Source organism: Palaemon carinicauda, chromosome 40, assembly GCF_036898095.1.
Source record: "Palaemon carinicauda isolate YSFRI2023 chromosome 40, ASM3689809v2, whole genome shotgun sequence".
In the NCBI taxonomy this organism is placed as follows: Eukaryota; Metazoa; Arthropoda; class Malacostraca; order Decapoda; family Palaemonidae; genus Palaemon; species Palaemon carinicauda.
This window is the reverse complement of record NC_090764.1, coordinates 41,216,037-41,242,500: the sequence shown is the minus strand read 5'-3', so window position 1 is coordinate 41,242,500 and position 26,464 is coordinate 41,216,037. Positions and strand designations below refer to the sequence as shown.

At 46.3% G+C, this 26,464-nt stretch overlaps 1 protein-coding gene across 1 annotated transcript in view; it reads left to right on the top strand.

Annotated features, from left to right (window-relative positions):
• The first annotated feature begins 925 nt into the window (after window positions 1-925).
• LOC137631724 (gastrula zinc finger protein XlCGF57.1-like) overlaps window positions 926-26,464 on the top strand; it is a 36,354-nt gene continuing 10,815 nt past the window's right edge. Inside the window, exon 1 of the mRNA XM_068363614.1 lies at window positions 926-1,061. The gene's annotated coding sequence lies outside the window, so the exon portion shown is untranslated. The remainder of the gene's footprint in view (window positions 1,062-26,464) is intronic.

The window sequence follows — 26,464 nt, the reverse complement described above, 5'->3', positions numbered from 1 at the left end:
ACTACAGTACCTTGATTCACTCTTATATGATCTGGATTATCTTTTATGTTATATATCATAATATTTCTCTTTTTTAAGCCACATTTTCCCCAATTTGTACTAAAAACCAAGTGTTGCGTTTTCATATATATATATATATATATATATATATATATATATATATATATATATATATATATATATATATATATATATATATATATATATATATATATATATATATCGATATCACCAAGGCATTATCTGCAAAAAAGTATTGATCCTATCTCTACTGAGTCTCCCATTTTTTTATTATCTTCTATTTCATAACAATCTACCACTTTCTTTGCATAATATATTTATTTATTAATGGTTTATAATTTTGTAAAAAGAAACAAAAATACTCTGGTATTAAGCTCACCTTTTTTCCAAAGTTTTTGTACACATACCTGTAACAGTAACACTGTAATTTTGTTATAATAACATAGTGAGGTTTTCGTGATAACAGAAAAAAATCAACATCTTTATTGCACATTTTGCAAAATAAAAAAAAAAAAAAAAAAAAAGTTGCTACTTAAAAGAGGTAATGACTGATATTCAATGTTACTGGTTATTTAATTAAGAAATGCATGTTATTATTCTTTTGTCAAGTAATAGCACTGTTTGTGAACATTCAAATTAAACTTGGTCCACACATTCAAATGTCTTATCAGAAGAAACTCAAGTTAACAAAGTACAAAATAGCGTTATATTAGGATATATTAACAGACCTCTGCTTGTATTCACTATAAATATCAAATCACATATCTACAATGGACAACAGTAACATGAAAAATGAGTAGATAAGACAAAAATAATACAATTTGAAATTTTAATTAAAATTCTCAGTTTAGGTATTATTGACAGCTCAGTTTGCATTCCAACCCAATCTTGTTGATATTGACATTCGGCCATATTGATGGATTGGACTTGGATTCAACTTCGTCGTGGTACTGAAGAATAAGACAACTGAATACTTTTAATAATCGCAACAGTTTGATAAGTGATTAGCCTCTTAAAATGGATCTCTATTCTTAAGGATGGTAGGTTAGCCTTTGTAAAACCAAGTGTCAAGACAAAAATGTAAAGGTAATTCAATTACCTGGGCCAAACCTATGCTATCATAATTGAATAGCCAAACAGACCCTATCATTGTATGGTAGCTAATCTTATGATATAATATTTGGACAGCCAAACCTATGCTATCATATTTGGATAGCCAAACTCAGTAGAATGCAGTCAGTGATTGTAGCCAATACAGACATTGCTTATCATTTCAGGAACCTGACAAAATTCTTGTTTGATTCGTATCTCACTTTTATGTATTCAGTACAAAAAGCAGCATTACACTTTAAACTTTAAGGTAAAGGCATTCAGAGCCTTTGCATATCAGCGGCTAGTTCCTCCCGTGTAGATTAATAATGAACATCAACTAACCTAAACTTTCTACCCTAACCTAACCTACAAACTGTGTCCTTACATACTTACCTTACGGGGGGCTGGGGTGGTCTAACGCCCCTCTGCGACCCCCTTACACTGCCGTAATCTAAGTTAGCCGTAATCAAACATACAGGTGGCCGCTATCATACATACACCCCAGGCTTTCCTTTATAATAAAATCATTTGGTCAAGTTGTACTTATTCTTTTTAGATGCAAGTGCTAGGTGAACCCATTATAGCACCTACCATTATCGGTAATAGTAGTCCCATGTCTATAGCCTACTAGAGGTTTTTCACTGTGATCACCAATTCCTATTAGATAATGGTAGGACCATGTCTATAGCCTACCAGAGGTTTCTCACTGTGGTCACCAATTGCTATTAGATGATGGTAGGACCATGTTTATAGCCTACTAAAGGTTTCTCACTGTGATCACCAATTGCTTTTAGATAATGGTAGGACCATGTCTATAGCCTACTAAAGGTTTCTCGCTGTGGTCACCAATTGCTATTAGATGATGGTAGGACCATGTCTATAGCCTACTAAAGGTTTCTCGCTGTGGTCACCAATTGCTATTAGATGATGGTAGGACCATGTCTATAGCCTACTAAAGGTTTCTCGCTGTGATCACCAATTGCTTTTAGATAATGGTAGGACCATGTCTATAGCCTACTAAGAGGTTTCTCACTGTGATCACCAATTGCTTTTAGATAATGGTAGGACCATGTCTATAGCCTACTAAGAGGTTTCTCACTGTGATCACCAATTGCTATTAGATAATGGTAGGACCATGTCTATAGCCTACTAAGAGGTTTCTCACTGTGGTCACCAATTCCTATTAGATAATGGTAGGACCATGTCTATAGCCTACTAAAGGTTTCTCGCTGTGATCACCAATTGCTATTAGATAATGGTAGGACCATGTCTATAGCCTACTAAGAGGTTTCTCACTGTGATCACCAATTGCTTTTAGATAATGGTAGGACCATGTCTATAGCCTACTAAGAGGTTTCTCACTGTGATCACCAATTGCTATTAGATAATGGTAGGACCATGTCTATAGCCTACTAAGAGGTTTCTCACTGTGGTCACCAATTGCTATTAGATAATGGTAGGACCATGTCTATAGCCTACTAAGAGGTTTCTCACTGTGGTCACCAATTGCTATTAGATAATGGTAGGACCATGTCTATAGCCTACTAAGAGGTTTCTCACTGTGGTCACCAATTGCTATTAGATAATGGTAGGACCATGTCTATAGCCTACTAGAGATTTCTCACTGTGGTCACCAATTGCTATTAGATAATGGTAGGACCATGTCTATATCCTACCAGAGGTTTCTCACTGTGGTCACCAATTGCTATTAGATGATGGTAGGACCATGTCTATAGCCTACCAGAGGTTTCTCACTGTGATCACCAATTGCTATTAGATAATGGTAGGACCATGTCTATAGCCTACTAAGAGGTTTCTCACTGTGGTCACCAATTGCTATTAGATAATGGTAGGACCATGTCTATAGCCTACTAAGAGGTTTCTCACTGTGGTCACCAATTGCTATTAGATAATGGTAGGACCATGTCTATAGCCTACTAAGAGGTTTCTCACTGTGGTCACCAATTGCTATTAGATAATGGTAGGACCATGTCTATAGCCTACTAAGAGGTTTCTCACTGTGGTCACCAATTGCTATTAGATAATGGTAGGACCATGTCTATAGCCTACTAAGAGGTTTCTCACTGTGGTCACCAATTGCTATTAGATAATGGTAGGACCATGTCTATAGCCTACTAAGAGGTTTCTCACTGTGGTCACCAATTGCTATTAGATAATGGTAGGACCATGTCTATAGCCTACTAATAGGTTTCTCACTGTGATCACCAATTGCTATTAGATGATGGTAGGACCATCTCTATAGCCTACTAAAGGTTTCTCATTGTGATCACCAATTGCAATTAGATAATAGTAGGACCATGTCTATATCCTACCAGAGGTTTCTCACTGTGGTCACCAATTCCTATTAGATAATGGTAGGTCCATCTCTATTGCCTACTAAAGGTTTCTCACTGTGGTCACCAATTGCTATTAGATGATGGTAGGACCATCTCTATAGCCTACTAAAGGTTTCTCACTGTGATCACCAATTGCTATTAGATAATGGTAGGACCATGTCTATATCCTACCAGAGGTTTCTCACTGTGGTCACCAATTCCTATTAGATAATGGTAGGTCCATCTCTATTGCCTACTAAAGGTTTCTCACTGTGGTCACCAATTGCTATTAGACGATGGTAGGACCATCTCTATAGCCTACTAAAGGTTTCTCACTGTGATCACCAATTGCTATTAGATAATGGTAGGACCATGTCTATATCCTACCAGAGGTTTCTCACTGTGGTCACCAATTGCTATTAGATAATGGTAGGACCATGTCTATATCCTACCAGAGGTTTCTCACTGTGGTCACCAATTCCTATTAGATAATGGTAAATCCATCTCTATAGCCTACTAAAGGTTTCTCACTGTGATCACCAATTGCTATTAGATAATGGTAGGACCATGTCTATATCCTACCAGAGGTTTCTCACTGTGGTCACCAATTCCTATTAGATAATGGTAGGTCCCTCTCTATAGCCTACTAGAGGTTTCTCACTGTGGTCACCAATTGCTATTAGATAATGGTAGGACCATGTCTATATCCTACCAGAGGTTTCTCACTGTGGTCACCAATTCCTATTAGATAATGGTAGGTCCCTCTCTATAGCCTACTAGAGGTTTCTCACTGTGGTCACCAATTGCTATTAGATGATGGTAGGACCATGTCTATAGCCTACCAGAGGTTTCTCACTGTGGTCACCAATTGCTATTAGATGATGGTAGGACCATGTCTATATCCTACCAGAGGTTTCTCACTGTGGTCACCAATTGCTATTAGATAATGGTAGGACCATGTCTATATCCTACCAGAGGTTTCTCACTGTGGTCACCAATTCCTATTAGATAATGGTAAATCCATCTCTATAGCCTACTAAAGGTTTCTCACTGTGATCACCAATTGCTATTAGATAATGGTAGGACCATGTCTATATCCTACCAGAGGTTTCTCACTGTGGTCACCAATTCCTATTAGATAATGGTAGGTCCCTCTCTATAGCCTACTAGAGGTTTCTCACTGTGGTCACCAATTGCTATTAGATGATGGTAGGACCATGTCTATAGCCTACCAGAGGTTTCTCACTGTGGTCACCAATTGCTATTAGATGATGGTAGGACCATGTCTATAGCCTACCAGAGGTTTCTCACTGTGGTCACCAATTGCTATTAGATGATGGTAGGACCATGTCTAAAGCCTACCAGAGGTTTCTCACTGTGGTCACCAATTGCTAATAGATGATGGTAGGACCATGTCTATAGCCTACCAGAGGTTTCTCACTGTGGTCACCAATTGCTATTAGATAATGGTAGGACCATGTCTATTGCCTACCAGAGGTTTCTCACTGTGGTCACCAATTGCTATTAGATAATGGTAGGACCATGTCTATAGCCTACCAGAGGTTTCTCACTGTGGTCACCAATTGCTATTAGATAATGGTAGGACCATGTCTATAGCCTACTAGAGGTTTCTCACTGTGGTCACTAATTGCTATTAGATAATGGTAGGTGTTATAATGGGTTTACCTAGCACTTGAAACTAAAAAGAATAAGTTGTAAAAAAAAGAAAATGTGATTTTGTTGCTTATAATTACCCGTTGAATCATGGTTATGGGATTCAAACTAATGTAATAGTATAGATCTATTGAATATGTTGATTAAAAGAATTTTGCAAATTTTGTTAAGATATAAAATGAAATAAATATTAACACTGCCTGCATATACAATGATACATATATTCATATCCCCTTGATGCTCTTCTTGCCGAATCTCTTTCTTTTATGTAACTTTGGTGGCAAATTATTTTTTATTTCCCATTTAACCCCTAGTATTGACCCTGACAGCTATTTGTAATTTCAGACATATTTTCATTATTATTATTACAAGATAAGCTATAACCCTGATTGGAAAAGCCAGATGGTATAAGCTCAAGGTCTCCAACAAGGAAAAATAGCCCAGTGAGGGGAGGAAAGAAAACAGGGAAATAAACTACACAAGAAGTAATAAATTATTAAAATAGAATTTGTTCCGTAACTGAAATACAAACCACGCTATTTAATATGGGTATTACTTTCGGCGTAGCTGAACTGACGAGCCATTAGAAATTTAACGAGGGTTTATTACCCCCATCGCTAGTTAGCGGGGGTTAGGCAGGGCTAGCTTGCTCCCCCCCCCCCCCTCACACACCTGTGTGGTGAGCTCACTTTGCTTTTACTTTGGCTCGGGTGGTGATCGGACGTGTCCGCTTTCACCCTCCCCTCTTTGACAGCCATTAATGCTTTTTTTCTTTTTACTTAATTTTTCTTATACTTGTAATATATATATATAAACATTCTTTATGTTTATGTATATATTTGTGTATAGAAATGTAGTAAGTTTTCTTTTCAGTGTTTGTGCTGTGTGTGTAATGTACGACAACGACACCTGTGTAGTGCAAGGCCACCGTGGTTCCATGTCATGGGGTACGGCCTCTCCCTCTTGGTCCATCGGTTTTTACTTCGGCTTTTCCATTAACTCGGCCGCCGTGGGGAATCGTCATCGCTGGACTTTCTTCATTCATCTATTATCTTCGCTGTTCCTCTTTTCCTACAGGGAACTTGGATTCTCAGCGAAGGGAATGTGGGAGTTTAATTTGGCTACGGTCTCTCTCTCTCTACTCGAGGTCGTTCACCCCTTACTACTACTACATACTATTACGGAAACTCCTTTCCCGTTGCGGGTTGGTTGCTATTCCGTTTATTTGTCTCAATTATTTTTAATGAAATCTAATTGTATTTTTAACTTTTCAGCTTCTCTGTGGAGAACACTTCCCTTCAGGGGTCAGTGGTTCTTACTATTTGTGATCATTCTTAGATGAATTACATAATTATAATTCTGTTATAAATCTGTTTTTTGTTACAGTTCTCCGCCCTCCCCCTTCTCCCGTGAATGTCAGTGGGGAGGAGGGCGCATACTTAACTTTTAATTCTTATTTGTTCCGTAACTGAAATACAAACCACGCTATTTACATGGGGGGGGGGTTTACTTTTGGCGTAGCTGAAATGACAAGCCATTAGAATTTAACGAGGGTGTATTACCCCCGCGCTAGTTGGCAAAGGGGTAGGGGAGTGGTAGCTAGCTACCCCTCCCCCCCCCCCCCCCCTCACACACTGGTGAACTGCTTCACTTCACTTTTGGCTCGGACAATGAACAGACGTCTCTGTCCCGTCCTCGCATGGCAGCCATTAATGTTTTGTCTTATTTAATTACTTACTTTTCTTATACTTAATATATATGTAAACATTCTTATGTTTATGTATATATTTGAGTATAGAAATACAGTAAATTTCCTTTTCAGTGTTTGTGTAGGAAGTCCACTCATTGTACGACAACTTCTCCGTGTGGTCCTAGGCCCCCACGGTGACATTTCATGGGTTGCGATCTCTCCCTTGGTCTTTCGGTCTCCCTTCGGCGGGCGCCGTGGGGAATCGTCATTGCTGGACTATATTTTTTTCAATATTAAACTTACCCGATAATCATGTAGCTGTCAACTCCGTTGCCCGACAGAATTCTATGGAGGGATACGCCAGCTATCACAATACTAGAAGGGGGTGTACTCACCAGCGCCACCTGTGGCCAGGTACTATAGTACTTCTTGTTGACACCTCCTCAATTTTTCCTCTGTCGTGCTTCCGGCAAGACGTTCTGGGATACGCTTATGTTCTTGGAGTATTTTCACGATTTTGGTGAAGTATTTCTCTTTGATTTCGGCTGTCGCTTTACTGGAACCTTCTATATTAGCTTAGTTAGCTTTTGGAATTAATTTGAAATTATGGTGACGAAGAGAGTATGAACTCTCTTTCACCTTTAAATGGCCGACCCTTCCCTTAGACGGAAGTGTTGGTGTCTAAGAGAGTATAGACTCTCTTTCTTAATTTTGCTTAACAAAAGTTATAGATTTATTTTATATCTCTCCGCCTCTTATAGGCCTCTTCGATTAACTTCCTTTTATTATAAACTTATTAAAATTAATTTTTATATTTGTTTATATTCGACCTTCCTAATAGTAGGCGGTCTTTTCTTGGTACCGAAGTTAATTAACATTGAGCCCGTCATTTCGGTTTTACCTGTTAACATATTATGCTATTTCCGCCACAGAGTTTGAAAGAATTTCTTTGATAGTCTCGTACTGTTTTCAAAGTTGAACTAACGTTTTGTTTTGTCTCTGCAGTTGTTGACGTTCAGAACGTTCAACTTGCGCTCTATCGTTACGATAGAGTAAGAATTTTCACGGTTTCACGTTGCAGTAAGAGTAACCGTGTCTAGCGTTTTGTTCATTCTTTCTTAACTTAATGGTTTTAATCCTAATAAAGGAACTTTTCATTTTGGGAAATATTTCAGTTTTTTCCTTTAACAATAATATGTTTTAACGATATATATGATTGGGCTCTTCTCTCAGGTTCTAAGTCAAGAGAGAGAGAGAGAGAGAGAGAGAGAGATAGAGACGGAGGGAGAAAGAGGAGGATAAACGTTTCATTCAAGCGAGTAACGTTGTTATCGTTTTTTGCTCTTCTCCCTAGTCTCTTTAGGGGAAGAAGGTAAACGTTTCTAGAGTGATCTAGTGTTTAGTCTCTTTCCAGCCACTGAATTATTTATCTTTCATTAGATTTTTCTGTTACATTGTAATTCTGTTTTCGCAATTACTAACTTTTGAGAAAGGATAGAATTGCGTGTTTCAGGTACAAACCACTTAAAGTTTCGAGTTCAGTGAAATAAGTGCAAACAGAAAATCAAAGTGATAAGTGATTAGCGCAAAGTGTGTCAGTGTTATGCGTGAGGGTACTTCTGTGCGCGCCAGTCGTCCTCCCAGTCCGGGACCTCTTGCAAGCTCCCAAGCCCAGGGGAGAAGCAATGTCGAAGGGCATAAGGGTTCAGCAGGCCTTGATCGGCGCACAGAAGTATCCTCGGTGGTTGTGGGCGTGTCTTACCGAGACCGTCACTCCCACCCGCAGACGATTGAGCCCTTATTTTGCTCGTCTGCAGAAGACATTTAGGGGAGAAAACGCTGGTCTCAGGTCTCAAGACCTCTTAAACGTAAAGTCCAGACCTATGCCAGACGTACGAAGTTAGAGTTCAACAACCCGGATGCAGTCATTGGGTTAGCTCTGACTCTCCTCAGTCATCAGTTGAATGCACTCCGCCTAAGAGGAGTAAGGTTCTGCCGCAACAGATCTCTGCTGTTAAGGCTTTACCTCAGCAGACCTTAGTGTCTGCCGACCCCAAGTTGACTCTACTGCAGTCCATGCAGTCACAACTTTCGGTCTTGATGCGTGAGTGTCGGGCTGAGAGTGTTGCGCCTCCGCCTCCGCCTACACTCCCTCCGCCTGAGCTCGCTCCGCCTGATCGCAGTACCACCTGCCAGGCGTACGATGTTGAGCCACGTTCTGAGTTTGCTGTTCCCAGTGGTGTTCAGCCTCCGCCTTCTTTAAGGCAACCTTTACAATGGGATCAGGAGGATTATACCTCTCTTCCTCCGCCTCCACTTGCTGCTCCACCAGTGATGCAACACTCGGTTGAGGTACAACAACCTCTCCCGTCCTTGAGTCAGTCTCCTCAGCTCTCGCTGCAGCGAGCTCAACCCTCCACAAGGCAAGCACCACTACACCTTAGCCTTGCGCCTCAGGAGCCTCAGCTTGCGAGACATTTACCTTGTTCTGCGCAGCCTCTACCTCATCGCGCTCCGCTCACACCACAGGAACAGGAACTTGCTACTCCGCTTCCGCCAACCGCTCAGCAAGCGCAACCCTTGGGTTCAGCCACTCATGCCAGGAGTCAGCCTCCTCCACCCATGCGCCTACCTTCTGCTACTTCCTTTGATCAGCCTTTGCAGACTGAGCCTCAGGTGTTCCCTCAACAGAGTCTTGAAGAGGAAACCACAACTATTGTTGTTCCAGCTCGTTCTGACTCTGCTGTTCAGCATACCTTACCTCCATTTTCAAACCTTATGATAATGGAGGTTATTTGTATTACTTATAAAAATATATTTGTATTCCTTGCAATATATTTTTAACAATATCGCAGAATATGGCAAAAAATATGAATCATGAGTTATGAATGTAAGGTAAATATTATGTTGATATTTAAACCCCATGCAAGCATGCATAAAGCACTCTAGCACTGGTCATGGAATTTCTGAGAAATGTTAAACGCCATGCACACGCTCTGCTTACCTTACAGCATGCTCTACATACAGCATGCTCTGCTTACAGCATGCTCGGCATACTACATGCTCTGCATACAGCATGCTCTGCATTCAGCATGCTCTGCATACAACATGCTCTACATACAGCATGCTCTGCATACAGCATGCTCTGCATACAACATGCTCTGCATACAGCATGCTCTGCATACAACATGCTCTGCATACAGCATGCTCTGCATTCAGCATGCTCTGCATACAACATGCTCTACATACAGCATGCTCTGCATACAGCATACTCTGCATACAACATGCTCTGCATACCTTACCGCATGCTTCTCAGTCACACATCTTTGGTTGTTGCCAACTCTCTAGACTGTCAAGCAGTTTCATAACGTTGCCTTCTAGTCTGCTGCTTTTGCACCAGTGAACCCTCACTGAGAGAACTTAGCTTTTCTAGGATATGGTCCCCGTAGATGAGAAAGTTCTTTTCTCCCTCCTTCTGATATTCCCTTGAGGACTCTGTCATTTGGAGGGAGCCTTTAGCTGCATAGCCTCTTATGGACTTTTATTTAAGCATAACATGCTTCCAGGGAAGGTAATGATTCCACTTCAGTCGCTAATCCCGTCTGTTACCACACCTGCTCCCATAGTCCTTGAGCTGTGTTGCAAGACATGCAGTCCAAGCTTAGTCCTTGTTAGAGGATTTTTTGTTTACGGAGTCAATGTGTCACGGGGAAGACGTTCAACAACCAACAGAAGTGACTTGTTGTGACGCAGTGCGGCAACCTCAGCAACCCGATAAGGAGTTGTCTGTATGAACCAGACAGTCTAGACAGATTCGGGTTGTCACTGTACTTCCTCGCTTGCCCATGATTGACAGTTCACAGACTGTGCAGCAGTACCATGATCTTGTGTCCGGCTCCGTCAGACGACTGGCTTTTAAGAGCTCCCACAAGTCGTCGCTGTCTGGAGATTTTCAAATGGACTATGGATCTGACCAAGGAACTGGGCCTCCTGGTCAATTTTGAGGAGTCTCAGCTCGTCCCATCCCAGACCATTGTCTCCTTGGGTATGGATCTTCAGAGTCGAGCTTTTCGGACTTTTCCGTCGGCCCCAAGGATCTTCCAAGCCCTAGAATGCATCCAGAGCATGCTGAGAAGGAACCGATGCTCAGTCAGGTAGTGGATGAGTCTAACAGGGACACTTTCATCGCTGGCCCTGTTCATCGTGTTAGGGAGACTCCACCTCCCCCCCCTTCAGTATCATCTAGTTGCTCACTGGATAAAGGACATGACGCTAGAGACGGTCTCAGTTCCTGTTTCCGAAGAGAGGAGGTCTTCTCTCGCGTGGTGTAGAACAGCTTTCTTCTCAAGGAAGTCTATTTGGCTGTTCAGAAACACGACCGCCGTCTCCTCTCGGACGCATCAGACACGGGCTGGGGTGCGACTTTGGACGGACAAGAATGCTCGGGAACATGGAATCAGGAGCAAAGGACACTTCACATCAATTGCAAGGAGTTGTTGGCGGTTATTCTGGCCTTGATAAACTTCAAGTCCCTCCAGCTTAACAAAGTGGTGGAGGTGGACTCTGACAACACCACAGCCCTGGCTTACATCTTCAAGCAGGGAGGGACTCTTTCGTGGAAGTTGTTCTAGATCGCAAGGGACCTACTCATCTGGTCTAAAGATCGAAAGCTAACTGGTAACGAGGTTCATTCAGGGCGGTATGAATGTCATGGCAGATCACCTCAGACGGAAGGGTCAGGTCATCCCCACAGAGTGGACCCTTCTCAAGAATATTTGCAGCAGACTTTGGGCCCTGTGGGGTCAGCCAACCATAGATCTGTTCACTACCTCGATAACCTAGAGACTCCTGTTGTATTGTTCTCCGATTCCAGACCCAGCAGCAGTTCACGTGGATGCTTTTCTGCTGGATTGGTTCCATCTCGACCTGTATGCATTCCCGCCGTTCAAGATTGTCAACAGGGTACTTCAGAAGTTCTCCTCTCACAAAGGGACACGGCTGACGTTTGTTGGCTCCGCTCTGGCCCGCGAGAGAATGGTTCTTAGAGGTACTGCAATGGCTGGTCGACATTCCCAGGACTCTTCCTCTAGGAGTGAACCTTCTAAGTCTACCTCACGTAAAGAAGGTACACCCAATCCTCCACGCTCTTCGTCTGACTGCCTTCAGACTTTCGAAAGACTCTCAAGAGCTAGGGGCTTTTCGAAGGAGGCAGCCAGAGCGATTGCCAAAGCAAGGAGAACATCCACTCTCAGAATCTATCAGTCTCAAGGGGAAGTCTTCCGTAGCTGGTACAAGACCAATGCAGTTTCCTCAACCAGTACCACTGTAACCCAAGATTGCTGACTTCCTGTTATATCTAAGGAAAGTAAGATCCCTTTCAGCTCCTACGATCAAGGGTTACAGAAGTATGTTGGCAGCGGTTTTCCGCCACAGAGGCTTGGATCTTTCCACCAACAAAGATCTACAGGACCTCCCTAGGTCTTTTGAGACCTCAAAGGAACGTCGGTTGTCCACTCCAGGCTGGAATCTAGACGTGGTCCTAAGGTTCCTTATGTCATCAAGATTTGAACCTCTCCAATCAGCCTCTTTTTAGGACCTCACATTAAAAACTCTTTTCCTCGTGTGCTTGACAACAGCTAAAAGAGTAAGTGAGATCCACTCCTTTAGCAGGATCATTGTTTTCACATCTGAAACGGCTACATGTTCCTTGCAGCTCGGTTTTTGCTAAACGAGCTTCCTTCACGTCCTTGGCCTAAGTCGTTCGAGATCCCAAGCCTGTCCAACTTGGTGGGGAATGATCTGAAGAGAGTACTTTGCCCAGTTAGAGCTCTTAGGTACTATCTAAAAAGGTCTTAACCTTTACAAGGACAATCAGAAGCCTTATAGTGTGCTATCAAGAAACCTTCTTTTCCAAGTTCTAAGAACTCAGTTTCTTACTATTCAGGCTTCTGATTAGAGAAACACATTCTCATCTGAAGGAAGAAGACCTTGCTTTGCTGAAGGTAAGGACACATGAAGTGGGAGCTGTGGCTACTTCAGTGGCCTTCAAACAGAGCCATTCTCTGCAGAGTGTTATGGATGCAACCTATTGGAGAAGCAAGTCAGTGTTCGCATCATTCTATCTCAAAGATGTCCAGTCTCTTTACGAGTACTGCTACACCCTGGGACCATTCGTAACAACGAATGCAGTAGTAGGCGAGGGCTCAGCCACTACATTCCCATAATCCCATAACCTTTTAACCTTTCTCTTGAATACTTTTTATGGGTTGTACGGTCGGCTAAGAAGCCTTCCACATCCTTATTGATTTGGCGGGTGGTCAATTCTTTCTTGAGAAGCGCCGAGGTTAAAGGTTGTGATGAGGTCCTTTAGTATGGGTTGCAGCCCTGTATACTTTAGCACCTTTGAGTTGATTCAGCCTCCCAAGAGGAACGCTGCGCTCAGTAAGGAAGACGATCTTATTAAAGGCAGAGTAACGGTTCAAGTCGACTTCCTTACCAGGTACTTATTATTTCATTGTTATTGTGGATAACTGATTATATGAAATACGGGATACTTAGCTATCCTTTAGTCTTGTACACTGGTTTTTCACCCACCCCCCTGGGTGTGAATCAGCTACATGATTATCGGGTAAGTTTAATATTGAAAAATGTTATTTTTATTAGTAAAATAAATTTTTGAATATACTTACCCGATAATCATGATTTAATCGACCCTCCCTTCCTCCCCATAGAGAACCAGTGGACCGAGGAAAAATTGAGGAGGTGTCAACAAGAAGTACTATAGTACCTGGCCACAGGTGGCGCTGGTGAGTACACCCCCTTCTAGTATTGTGATAGCTGGCGTATCCCTCCATAGAATTCTGTCGGGCAACGGAGTTGACAGCTACATGATTATCGGGTAAGTATATTCAAAAATTTATTTTACTAATAAAAATAACATATTATCTGTTTCCCGCTGTTCCTCCTTCCCTACGGGGAACTTGGTCTCTCAGCAGAGGGAACATGGGAGTTTAGTTGACTACGGTCTCTCTCTCTCCTTGAGGTCGTTCACCCTTTTATTTCTACTACGTATTACGGTAGCTTCCTTCCGTTGCGTGATGAGTTGCTACTCCGTTTATTTTGTCTCAATTATTTTTAGTCAAATCTAATTGTATTTGTTAACTTTTCAGCTTCTGTGTAGAACGCTTTCCTTCGGGGTTCATTCGTTCTTACTATTAGTGAACATTCTTAGATGAATTATATAATTATAATTGTTATAATTCTGTTTTGTTACAGTTCTCCGCCTTCCCCCCCTTCCCGTGAGTGTCAGTGGGGGAGGAGGGCGCATTTCTGTTGCGTAATTCTTATGTTCTTTTCCCTCAGGGGTCCCTCTTCGGAGTTCCCCCGGGGGAATTAATGTTAACTAATTGTTTTATTTTCACAGTTATCTATCTAGTGTTTTGTTTGCCTATTGTGCCAACAAAGCAGAGCTGTCCTGTTGGGGCCTGGGGAGTCTGCTGTTGCCGCCTCCTCTACGACTTCGTCATGGGCGTGTTCCCTTCTCCTAGAAGTTCTCCCGTGACAACTGTCAGCTCCTTAGTTCATTTAGAACGCTCAGGAGGTTTGCCTCCATGGGTGGTAACTTTCCTTCCGAGGGAGGTTCCCTTCCCAGGTATGAGTTTTTTCCTCTTTATGGTCAGCTTGCTTATCCAATGGCCCTTGGGGCGCCTCTCCTGCTGTTGTTGCTGAAGTCTCAGTTTCCCCCTCCGAACATCCTTCGAGGGGGCAGCTGAGTCCAACGGTCTCTCCTGCGAGTGTCTCTCCCCCTCGGGGGAGTTCACTAACAGAGACTCCTCTTCGGAGGATTGATGATGGTGCTACTGTCCGTGGTCGTCTTCATCTTCAGCCGCAGAGGATCCTCCTCGACGAAAACAGACCGTTGCAGCTGCTTTGCTACTCCTGTCGGCAGTTCGTTCGCGTTCTCCGACACCTGCCAGATCTTCTTGTCTTCCTTCTCCGTGTTTGGACGCAGAAGCGCTGTGGGGGCCACTCCTCCCCGTTTTCCAAACGGGCACCGGTCCCTTCGGGGCAAAGGGCTTATCTCACGGTGTGAGTAAGTCCCTTTTGTGCCAGGTTTTACTTGTGCAACCTTGTTCTCCTGCACGCTCGCGCGCAGTAGTTCGCAAATGCTCTCCTGCCGTGAACCAGACTTCTGCTGAATCAACACCCCAGCGACCTCCTGTAGCTGAGTCTTCTCCTGAACGCCCACGATCGCCTGCTCGCCGGGTCACATCTGATCGCCCTCTTCTGATGTGCGCAATGCGCGCCAACGTTCGCCCTCGCGCCCACGATCTCCGGATCTGGGCGCAAGCAGGGAGATTATTTCTTCACTGAACTCCACGTTCACCTGCCCGTCAGCGCGCATCTGCGCCCCCCTTCTTTGATGTGTGCAATTCGCGCCAACGTTCCCCCTCGCGCCCACGATCTTCGGATCTGGGCGCAGGCAAGGGATTTATTCCTTCGCCTCCTCACCGACGATCTCTCTGGTTCTGCACCCTCGCCGATATCTTCTGGCCGCGCATATCTTCTGGCCACGCAACTACACTCCTACGATCTCCTGGTTCCTGCCTCGTCACGCGCAGTTCAAGAAGTTCCTGTGCCAGCGCACAGGCGCTCACAGGGTCTTTTGGACTCGCAGCGCCCTTCTGAAGTTTCGCGCCAAATGCGCCCACGTGCGGTTCCAGTTCCAGCGTGCCAACGTGCCAGCCCGCTTCCACTTCACACCGCGCCGCCCAGAAGACACCTCACATGCACCCCTGGTCCATCCTTACGCGCCAGCGATCTCCTACGCGCCCGCGCGATTCTTCGCCTGTGCGCAAGCGTTTTCAATGCGCCAACGCTTCAATCGTCGTAGGTTTCCTACGCGGCCATGCATTAACTCTCCTGTAAGCGATCGGTCGCTACGCGCCAACGCGCCACCGCTCGCCAACGCGCCATTGCTTGCCAATGCGCCATCGCTCATCAGCGCACCATCGCTCGCCAGCGCACCATCGCTCGCTTATGCGCCATCGGTCTCCCGGCCGCCTACGCTCGCCCTTACGATCGCGCGCCCACACACATGCGCACCCATCTTCGCGCGCGCGAACCAACGGTTTTCCATTGCGTGAGCGCCAGCGCAATTTTCTCCAGTGAGCCATCGCTCGCCAACGCGCCATCGCTTGCCCACGCACCATCGCTCGCCTACGCACCATCGGTCTCCCGACCGCCAGCGCTCGCCCTTACAACCGCGCTCGCCCCCACCTGCGTGCCCTCGCCCCCACCTGCGTGCCCTCGCCCCCACCTGCGTGCCCTCGCCCCCACCTGCGTGCCCTCGCCCCCACCTGCGTGCCCTCGCCCCCACCTGCGTGCCCTCGCGCATTTTCGACTGTGCGCCCGTGCGCGGGCGCACCCACATTCACCCACGCGCGAACCAACGTTTTACCATCGCGCGAGTGCCAGGGCGATTTCGAACGCGATTCCCGTCGGGCTTTCGCAACACGGGCAACCTGGCGAGTCTTCTGGAGCGCATACTTCCAGATCACGATCTTCACCCCGTAAACGCAGAGCATGGCAAGTGCAAGAGCAGGAAGAATCTTCAGAGAGGTCTGGGCAACATTCTTCTCCTTTTCAGAACCTGGTTTAGCCCTTCCTCTCCACCTTTCCGTGGAAGGGACTTACCAGGGAGTTTTTTCTCGAGAAATTCTCCGCCTGGCAGGTGACTTTCTCGTTTTCGGAGATCTTAAGCCAGGAGAAAGCCGCAAAGTGTGCCATGCAGACCACTTCGTGGCTGGTCGTCCGGCTTGAATCTCTGGGCATCCTGTTGCAATCCGAGAATTTGTCCAGGGAGAGCTCCAGGAAGGCCATGGAAACTTTCCTCCTCTCGGGCACGAACACCATCGCTTCCCGGCTCACCAAGTCTCGAACTTGTGGGCAAACTCGGTGTTGAAGCATTGAGATGCAGTGACTGAGAGGTTCCTCTCGGAAGTCCCAACCATGGATGTCGGCAAGCTCAGTCACTCTTCCACCCTTGGACAGACCTTGGTTTGAGTCCAAGGACGGGGAACGGACAGCTGAGAGGTGGAGAAAGTCGAATCACGATTCGCTCCTCCAAGGCGCTTACATCCAGACCCGACAAGCCTCCAGCGCCTCAACACCAACAGCCTCGTCAGCCTAGGACATCGGAACCGGCCCCGGGAGCTAAGACAAGGTGTCTAAACAGCAGCCCCCTCCTGTCAGAGACAAGAAGGGCAGGAAGTCCACCTGGGGAGGCAATAATCCTGAGGGAGCAGCCGATGCAGCAAACGCTGGGATTGGCAACCCCCCTGCATGGTCCCCAGTAGGGGGATGCCTAAGGTTGCGCGCTCAGGTGGCAACAACTCGGGGCCGATTCCTGCACGATCTCCATGATCAGCCAAGGATATCGCGTCCCGTTCTTTACATCTCTACCTCCATTGACAGCGAATCCAGCGTCGTTGGGATCCTATCCCATGGGTTCGGCAAAGGGGCTAGCCCTTCGAGCAGGAATCGAGACCATGCTCTAGAAGTATGCTCTCCAAAAGGTCATCAACGGCTCCCCCCCGACTTCTTCATTCGACTCTTTCTTGTAAGAAAGCGTTGGAAGGCTGGAAACCTGTCTCGACCTCTCAGCCCTGATCAAGTTTGTCGAACAAACCTCGTTCAGCGTGGAACAGCAGAGTCAATCAGGCTTGTAGTGAGACCACAATACTTCATGTGCACACTGGTCCGTCTTCCAGGAAGTACTTGAAATTCAGCCTAGACAACAAGTTATACCAGTTCAAGGTGCTGTGTTTCGATCTCTCCACAGCACCGCAGGTGTCCACCAGAATGTTCCCCCTGTTATCTTCATGGCCACACAGGAGCGGCATCCGTCTCCTTCGCTTTCTGGATGACTGACTAACCCAGGCAGTCTCGGAATCGACCCTTCTTCGACACCGAGACGAGCTTCTGGGACTTTGCCAAGATCTAGGGATCATGGTAATTCTCGAGAAGTCTTCTCTGCTCCCATCTCAACAACTGGTATATCTAGGCATGATATTAGACTCCAATCCCCAAGCCTTCCCATCAGATGACAGATAGCAAGGCTGAGTAGAGTCGCAGAACCTTTCCTCAGACGAGGAGAGCTTCCAGCCCAACCTTGGTTATGCCTCCTAGGTCACCTTTCCTTCTTGGCCAGGCTAGTTCCAACGGCCGCCTCAGGATGAGATCCCTGCTTCGGCGGCCTAAGTCCCGGTGGAATCAAGACAACGATTCCCCGGGGATTCTGGTCCCTTTTGGGACCTGCGGAACGAATGGACCTGCAGTGGTAGTTGACCTATGGGAACCTTTGCAAGGGAATGGATCTTCTCGTCCTACCCCTGCATTTGATGCTGTTCTCGGACTCGTCAAAACAAGGGGGGGTGGGGGGGGGCTGCATGTTCTGAATCAGGCCTATGGTCGGAACCAGAAGGGTACCTCCACATCAATCTGCTAGGAATGAAGGCTGTATTCTGGCCCTTCAACACTTCCAACAGACCCTGGCGAGTCACTCCGTGAACGACAACTTTCTCATCTTGCAGTAGAGATACTGAGATGAACCGAAGTCCACTCAATACCCTATCGACTCGCTTCATTCCGGACAAAAGAATGTGCTTCCATCAGTCTGAGCAGGGCCTCACAGATAGAGAGTACCGTGTGGTCTTCGGCCCCCCCTGGTAGCCAACAAGTTCTGACCTTGTGGACCTGTTTGCGACAGCCTTGAATTTTCAAGCTGCCGCTGTACTACTCCCAGTCCCAGACCCCAAGGCACTCTGGCAAGATGCCTTCCAACAACGGTGGGACAACATCGACATCTACGTCTTCCCACCGTTCTGTCTGTTGAGAAGGGGGCTCAACAAGACCAGACTATCGGTCAACCTGTCGATGACTCTGATAGCTCCGCTGCGGCGTCATGCAGAGTGGTTCCCGGATCTTCTGCATCTCCTGACGGAACTCCTGAGAGAGCTTCCCCCACGACACGAGCTACTCAAACAACCACACTGCAACATCTACCACAAGCCGTAGCATCGCTTCGGCTTCACGCCTGGAGACCATCCAGCATTTCCTCACAGAGAGAGGCGTTCCGCAGCAAGTTGCAGAGCGGATGTCTCGACACCTGCGAAAGTCATCCGCAGGGGTCTACCAGGTGAAGTGAAGAGTCTTCTGTGGTTGGTTTCGTGGGAGCGGTACCTCTCCCCTAGATGCCACTATTCCAGCATAGAGGAGTTATTGTATATCGGCGGGAGGAAAGGCACCTTTCTCTCTCGGCGGTGGAAGCCTATCGCTCAGCCTTAAGCCTGGCCTTCAGGCTGAAAGGGATAGACATTTCCTCCTCGATGGATCTTTCTTCGCTCATACGAAACTACGAATTTACCCGCCCCCAGTCGGAAGTGAGACCTCCTCCATGGAACATGGTTCGGGCTCTTAGGGCTCTTAAGAGATCTCCTTGCGAACCATTACGCCATGCTTCTGATCGACACCGGTCTTGGAAGACGGTGCCCCTGCTCGCTCTGGCCTCGGCCAAGCGTGTTAGCGAACTTCATGGTCTCTCGTATGACGTCGCCCATTCAAGAGGATAGGTGGAGGTAACGTTCAGGTTCGTCCCTGAGTTGGTTACTAGACTCAAAATCTGGGAATCCCGGACATTCGGTCGACTCCTTCAGGATTTCGAGTCTCCGTTCTGTAACAGATGACCCAGACCTTCTACTATGCCCAGTAAGGAGTCGGAGGGGTTACCTTAAAGAACAGCTGCAGTTCGTCCTCACGTGCATGCCCTGTTTGGGAGCACAGGGAGGACGGAGAGGAGGGTCATCAAGAATGACTTTTCAGCCTGGACTCAAAGGGCCATCCATCATGCCCTGAATCCAGATCCTCCTCCGTCACGTCGCCTTAGAGCAGACGATGTCAGAGGCATCGCAGCGTCCCTGGCCTTCAAGAGAAACTACTCTGTGATGCAGGTGCTACAAGGTGCAGTCTGGAAGCGTCTAACGACCTTCACAGCCCACTACCTGCAGGACGTGACCCACAGGAGCCTCGATACGTTTTCTATCGGCCCTGTGGTGGCTACACAACAGCTGGTCTAACCTCAGGCTCCTTAATGGACAGGTAGCAGAAGGTTGAGGGCATTGTTATCCGGTTTTAGACTGCATGAATGAAAGAAGTATGTCTGGCCCTTACTTCTTTCTTCATCCTCCCCTCTCTTGGGGAAAGCAGCATCCTGGGTTCTCTGCATAGCTGACTTCAAACCTCTGCAGGTAAACCATGCTTCCTTGTGTTCCTAGTATTAAGTTAATACTGTCGCGTCCCCCATACCCTGCCGAGGTGGTATTGGGAATGTCCTAGCCTAGAATTCTAGCTAAAGGACTTCAGGTCGACTTCCTAGGACAAGTCACACTTCTTCCCTCCACACACAAGCTTATGTAGGCCGCACGTTTCTTGCGTAGCAAGAAACTTGCGAGGTGCAGGGACTCTTTTTCTCGAGTGCTGCACACTCGGATTCTGAGTCCCCGGGTAAGCCAAAGCCAGTAAGGCTGGGGACTTTCCACCCTTCCTAAGGGTAAGTCACCCTATGTAAATAGCGTGGTTTGTATTTCGGTTACGGAACAAATGACAAATTCGGAGATAATTTGTATTTTTCCTAACCATACAAACCTTAGCTATTTACAAATATTTGCCCACCAGCCCTGTCCCCCAAGGCAAGTCCTACCTCTAAGTGATGTGAAGCAGTTCACCGGTGTGTGAGGGGGGGAGGGGTCGCTAGCTACCACTCCCCTACCCCCTTGCTAACTAGCGCGGGGGTAATACACCCTCGTTAAATTCTAATGGCTCGTCATTTCAGCTACGCCGAAAGTGAACCCCCCCCCATGTAAATAGCTAAGGTTTGCATGGTTAGGAAAAATACAAATTATCTCCAAATTTGTCATGTTTTGCTATTCCCTCGGGGTTACTCTTTGGAGTTCCTCCCGGGGGAATTTCTGTTAAATAATTATTTAACTGTATTTTCCCAGTTAACTATGCAGTTTTTCTTCGTTTGACTAAATTGTGCCAACGAAGCAGAGCTGTCCTGTTTGTGCCTGGGGAGTCTGCTGTCGCTGCCGTCTCTCTAGGACATCGTCATGGGTGTTATCCCTTCTCTTAGAAGTCCTCCCGTGACAACTTCCCTTCCGAGGGAGTTCCCTTCCCAAGTGTGAGTGCTTCCCCCTACAGAGGGGGAACTTCTCATACCTTAATAATTCCTGGATGGGTTTTCCTGGTCTTCAGGCGGTTATGTTCTTGGTGCTGAGCGACCGCACTTGTAACCATGCTCTAGGAGCTGAGTGGTTGCAAGGCCGGGCGCATGAAAACTTCAGGTGGCTATGCTCTTGGGGCTGAGTGGTCGCACCTGCAGCTATGCTCAAGGGGCTGAGCAGCTGCAGGATCAGTCTTGTGTCCTCTCTCGTTCGCGAGGGAGGCCATTCTTAAGGACTCCTCTTCGGAGGTCAGCTTGCTGATCCAACGGCCTTAAGGGGCGCCATCACCAGTGTCTTCAAGTTTCTTCTACGAAGTGTTCACCTCTCTCGTTCGCGAGAGAGGCCACTCATAGAGACCCCTCTTCGGAGGATTGTTTATGATTAGCCCAACCATCTCCTAGACCTGCTGACCTGCCGTCTCCGTTCCTGCTGTTCTTGAGACTGGCATCCAGAGACATCCTGTTCCAGGGACTGCGCGCCAACGTTCACCTTCGCATCAGCGCACATCGTTGGAGTTTCCTGAGATAGCGCACAGGCGCTGACCAGTGATTCAGCCTGCGAGTGTCTCCTAGTCTCTTCTACGAAGGGCACCTCTCCTGTTTGCAGGAAAGGTTTCTCATAGAGACCCTTCCTCAGAGTATCAAGCAGAACTTCCAGTGTTGATCGTCCTGCCAGCTGACCTACCGATCTACCAGCTCAACCTTGCACTGCAACAAAGGACTTCGGCTCTGGACTCTGAAGCAGTCCTGCCTACGGTCCTCATCGGGGGATGCCCGCCCTTTTTTAGGACACATCCCAGTTCCTGATCGTTCTGTCAGCTGACCCTGCATCCTAGCGCATTAGCGCGCGCGCATGCTCGCCGATGATCTTCTTACGCCAACGATCTTTGTACGCGCGCAAGCGCCGACGATCTTCTCTCGCGCGCAAGCGCTGACGATCTTCTTTCACGCGCAAGCGCCGACGATCTTCTTACGCGCAAGCGCCGACGATCTTCTTATTCGCGCAAGCGCCGACGATCTTAAAGCGGTGTGATCTTCTTTCGCGCGCAAGCGCTGACGATCTTCTTTCGCGCACAAGCGCCGACGATCTTCTTTCGCATGCCAGCGCCGACGATCTTCTTACGCGCAAGCGCCGACGATCTTCTTATTCGCGCAAGCGCCGACGATCTTCAAGCGCTGACGATCTTCTTGGCCGACGATCTTCTTTCGCGTGCAAGCACTGACGATCTTCCTACACTCTGGCACATTAGTCTATCTTATTTCTCCTCCTCTTGTTTTTTTTTTTTTTTTTGATGTTTTTATAGTTTATAAATAAAAGATTTTCTTTTAATGTTGTTACTGTTCTTGAAATATTTTATTTTTTCATTACTTCCCTTGTAGTTTGTTTATTTCCTTATTTTCTTTCCTCACTGGGCTGTTTTCCTTGTTGGAGCCCTTGGGCTTATAGGATTCTGCTTTTCTAACTAGGGTTATAGATTAGCTTGTAATAATAACAATAATAATGATGATAGTAATAATAACAACTGAGGCCACGCCTGCCCGATTGGGTGCAAGGAAGGTCCCCGGGTCCATTCCTAGACCATTACTGGGACTACCATCAACCTCTTCCAGGAAGGAGTTGTGCATGTACTGCCCTTTTGAGCCACCCTAGTTGGTACTTTTAAGAAGGGCAGCAGTAGGAAAAGGGAGGGAGAGAGAAATGATGCCAGTAATCTCCTCCTGCTGACGAGAGTTGGGAGATACCTGTCATGCCATTTGGCAACCTGTAAGTAACACGGGGCCGAACCATAGTTAGTGATTGCCTTTTGTGATGGTTAGCTGCTGTCCATTGGGGACGGTCAGACTCCCTATTGCACTTTCTATCACTCCAACATCACCGAAAGGCCTGGCCTTATGGACAGAGGTAGAAGGGATGCTGGAGAAAAATGCACCCGAAGTTGTTCAAAATGATTTTTCAGGCATCTACAGTAGACTCCTCCTGGTGGAGAAGTCAACTGGGTTATTGAGCTCTCTCCATTGATCAGGTTTGTTTGTCAAACAAAGTTCAGTATGGAGATTTCATGCTTTTGGTGGATCTCAAGGATGCTTACTAACAAGTACCAGTACATTAGTTCTCCTGAAAGTATCTACACTTCACCCTTTATCATATCTTGTAACAATTCAAGACTGTACTTCGGATGGTGTATGGCTTCACAAGTGTTCACCTTTTTGCCCACTCACCAGTGATATGTCTGTTGATGTATCTCGACTATTGGCTGATTGTGACCTCCTCTCTGAGCCAGTTGCTACAGGATTGAGATCAGATTCTCGCATTTCATCATGATCTGGGGATTGTGGTAAACTGAGAGATGTCAAATACCCAAACAGAGATTGAAGAACTTGGGCATGCTGATGCTCATGGTAGCATCGAGAGTCTTTGTCATATGATCGCTTTAGCAAGCTCAAGGAGGTGGTGCGATCATTTCTGTTAAAAGCAGAAATCCCAGCTCGGTGCTGGCAGTCTTCTTAGTTACATTTCCTTGCTGGAGAAACTTGTTCATCAGAGGCACCTCTACCAGAGATCTTTTCAGTGGTATTTGAAAGTTTATTTTGGAGCTGACTGGGAGCCCCCTTGTCTTCCTGTCCCTGTGGGGCAGGAGGTTTGGGTCTATCTTACCTGGTGGCTGAGCGAGAAAAACCTCATCGGGGAAGTTCTACTTGACTCTCTGCTTCCAGATATGCATCTGTTCTCAGATACGTCAAAGGAGGGGTTGGTCACACACCTAAACCACATGATCATCTCAGGAGTGAGGTCAAGAAAAGAAATGCATCTACACATCAATGTTCTGGAAATAGAAGCAGCCTGATGAGGCACTCCATATGTTGAGTGCAAAGGAATTCATTTTGAATTTTTTTTACCATTATGGAATTCTCATAGATACTCCTACTGTAGTGCCCAAGGTGTTAGGAAGCTGGAACCCTGTCCTACACATTCATCTTCAACAAGGTTCTCAATGGAGAGGAACTCGTCAATTCTTCTGTCAATCCAAAAGAAGCATTGAATGCAGTCCCTCAACCTTTCATACAGTTATGGTCATGTCCCAAGTCACTAAATTTGAGGAAGTTCCTGAGAATTGTCTTCACGGGGAAGATCTTCCAGTTCTGCAGCCTGCGCTTCATTATGAGCATAGCTCCTAAGGACTTCTTAAGTGCATTGGCTCCATATGCAAAGTGGCCACATTTCCAAGGTATGCCAGTTTTTCCATATCTAGACAATGGGTTAGTCCTTGTAAATTCCCAAAAGAGATCTAGAGTTTAAAGGATTTGCAGAAATTCAAACTTATTTTGGGGATGAGGCTAGACTTCTCTTTTTCTGGCTTTTCCATCAAAGGAAAGTCAACCCATTCCATACTAGTTTCTTTAGGAGAGGTCAGAGATATAAAATCTCTCCCCAAGTTTTATTTTGTTTCCTGAGATATGCCAAAACTCCTCAGTACCGATCATTAAAGCATATAGGGCTATGTTGGCATCTTTGCTTGGGCACCTTGAACTTGACCTGTCTAACAACCCAGACATTAGACACTATCAGATCTCTCATAATTGAGGTTCCTTCTACATCTAGGCACATCTCTTGGAATTTATTTTTGTGATCATCATTATGAACCCATTATTCCAGGGGATTTAGAGAATTATTAGTGAAGACCTACTTTGTCATAACTTGTGTCACTACAAGAGGGTAGGTGACACATAAGGACATCAGAGGATTCTTTACTATAGGAAAGAATCATTCAAGAAGTTTCTTTTAAGAATAAAGGCCTTCTTGCCATTGAGGTGTATTTTAACTCTCCTGGTGGGATTACATCTATATTTCCATCTTGCTGAATGTGGTATTGAGCATATGGATATTGGAAAAATTAGTTGAAAGAAAATCAAATGTGCATCTTATTTTTTTCAATATTAATCTTACCCGATGATCATGTAGCTGTCAACTCCGTTGCCCGACAGAAATCTACGGTCGGGATACGCCAGCGATCGCTATCCAGGTGGGGGTGTACACAACAGCGCCATCTGTGAGTAGGTACTCAAGTACTTCTTGTCAACAAGAACTCAATTTTTCCTCTGTCGTGCCGCCGGCAAGACCTACTTGGATACGCTGTTGATTCTGGAGTTGTTGTTCACGATTTGGTGATGTATTTACTCTAGAGTTTAGCCTTCGCTATTCAGGAAGCTTTATCATTAGCTTAGCAAGCTTTTGGAATTAATTTGGATTAATTGTTAACGAACTTTGCTAGATTTTGGAATTCCCCCTTGACTACTTCTAAATTCAAGATGTCTGACCAGTCTCAAGTCCCTAAATACAGGCAGTGTAGTGTTAGGACTTGTGCTAGGCGTCTTCCGAAGGCCTCTATAGATCCTCACCCCGTTTGTTCCAATTGTAGGGGTAAATCCTGTCAATTGGAAGATCGATGTGGGGAATGCGCTGGGCTTTCGGAATTCGATTTTAACGAATTCCTTAAAAATGCACGTAGGTTAGAGAAGGAGAGAATCAGGAGGAGTTCTTCTCGCTCTGTGGATTTTTCCTCTCCCCATGCCCCTCAACCTTTTCCTTCCCCTGTGGTGGTGACTCCCGAACCTGCTACTAGTGCTCAGCCAACCATGGCGGATATGTTGCGTGCCATTCAGGCTCTCGGTGACAGAGTGGAGTCATTGGCTAATGACCGTAATCAGCTCTTGGCAGATGTCAGAGAGCTGAAAGTGAAAAGTGCAGTGGGAAGTGTTATCAGTGCTAGTGATGTGAAAAGTGTCAGTGTCAGTGTTGCGCATGAGGGTACATCCGTGCGTGCCAGTCGTCCTCCCAGTCCGGGACCTCTTGCAAGCTCCCAAGCCCAGGGGAGAAGCAATGTCGAAGGACCAAAGGGTTCGGCAGGCCTTGATCGGCGCACGGATGTATCCTCAGTGGTTGCGGACGTATCTGTTCAAGATCGTCCCATCCACAAACAGACGAATGAGCCCTTACATTCCTCGTCTGTGGAAGAAGTTTCCAGGAGGAAACGATGGACCAAGGTCTCACGACCGCTCAAACGTAAGGTCCCTTCCGAGCGAGTCCAACGGCCCAGGTGTAGCCACTGGGTCAGTTCGGACTCGCTGTAGTCATCTGATGACTGCACACCTCCCAAGAGAGGTAGAGTGGTTCCACAACAGGCTTCTGGTCCGTCTGTTGTTGCTCCAACCACGGTAGACCCTAAGTGGTCCATGCTGCAGACTATGCAGTCTCAGCTTGCGGCATTCATGCAGGAGTATCATGCTGAGAAGGTTAACACTGCACCTGTTAACCTACAACCCGCCGAGGTTGTGCGCTCAGCAGATACTGCGGCTGCCTGCTCCCACACT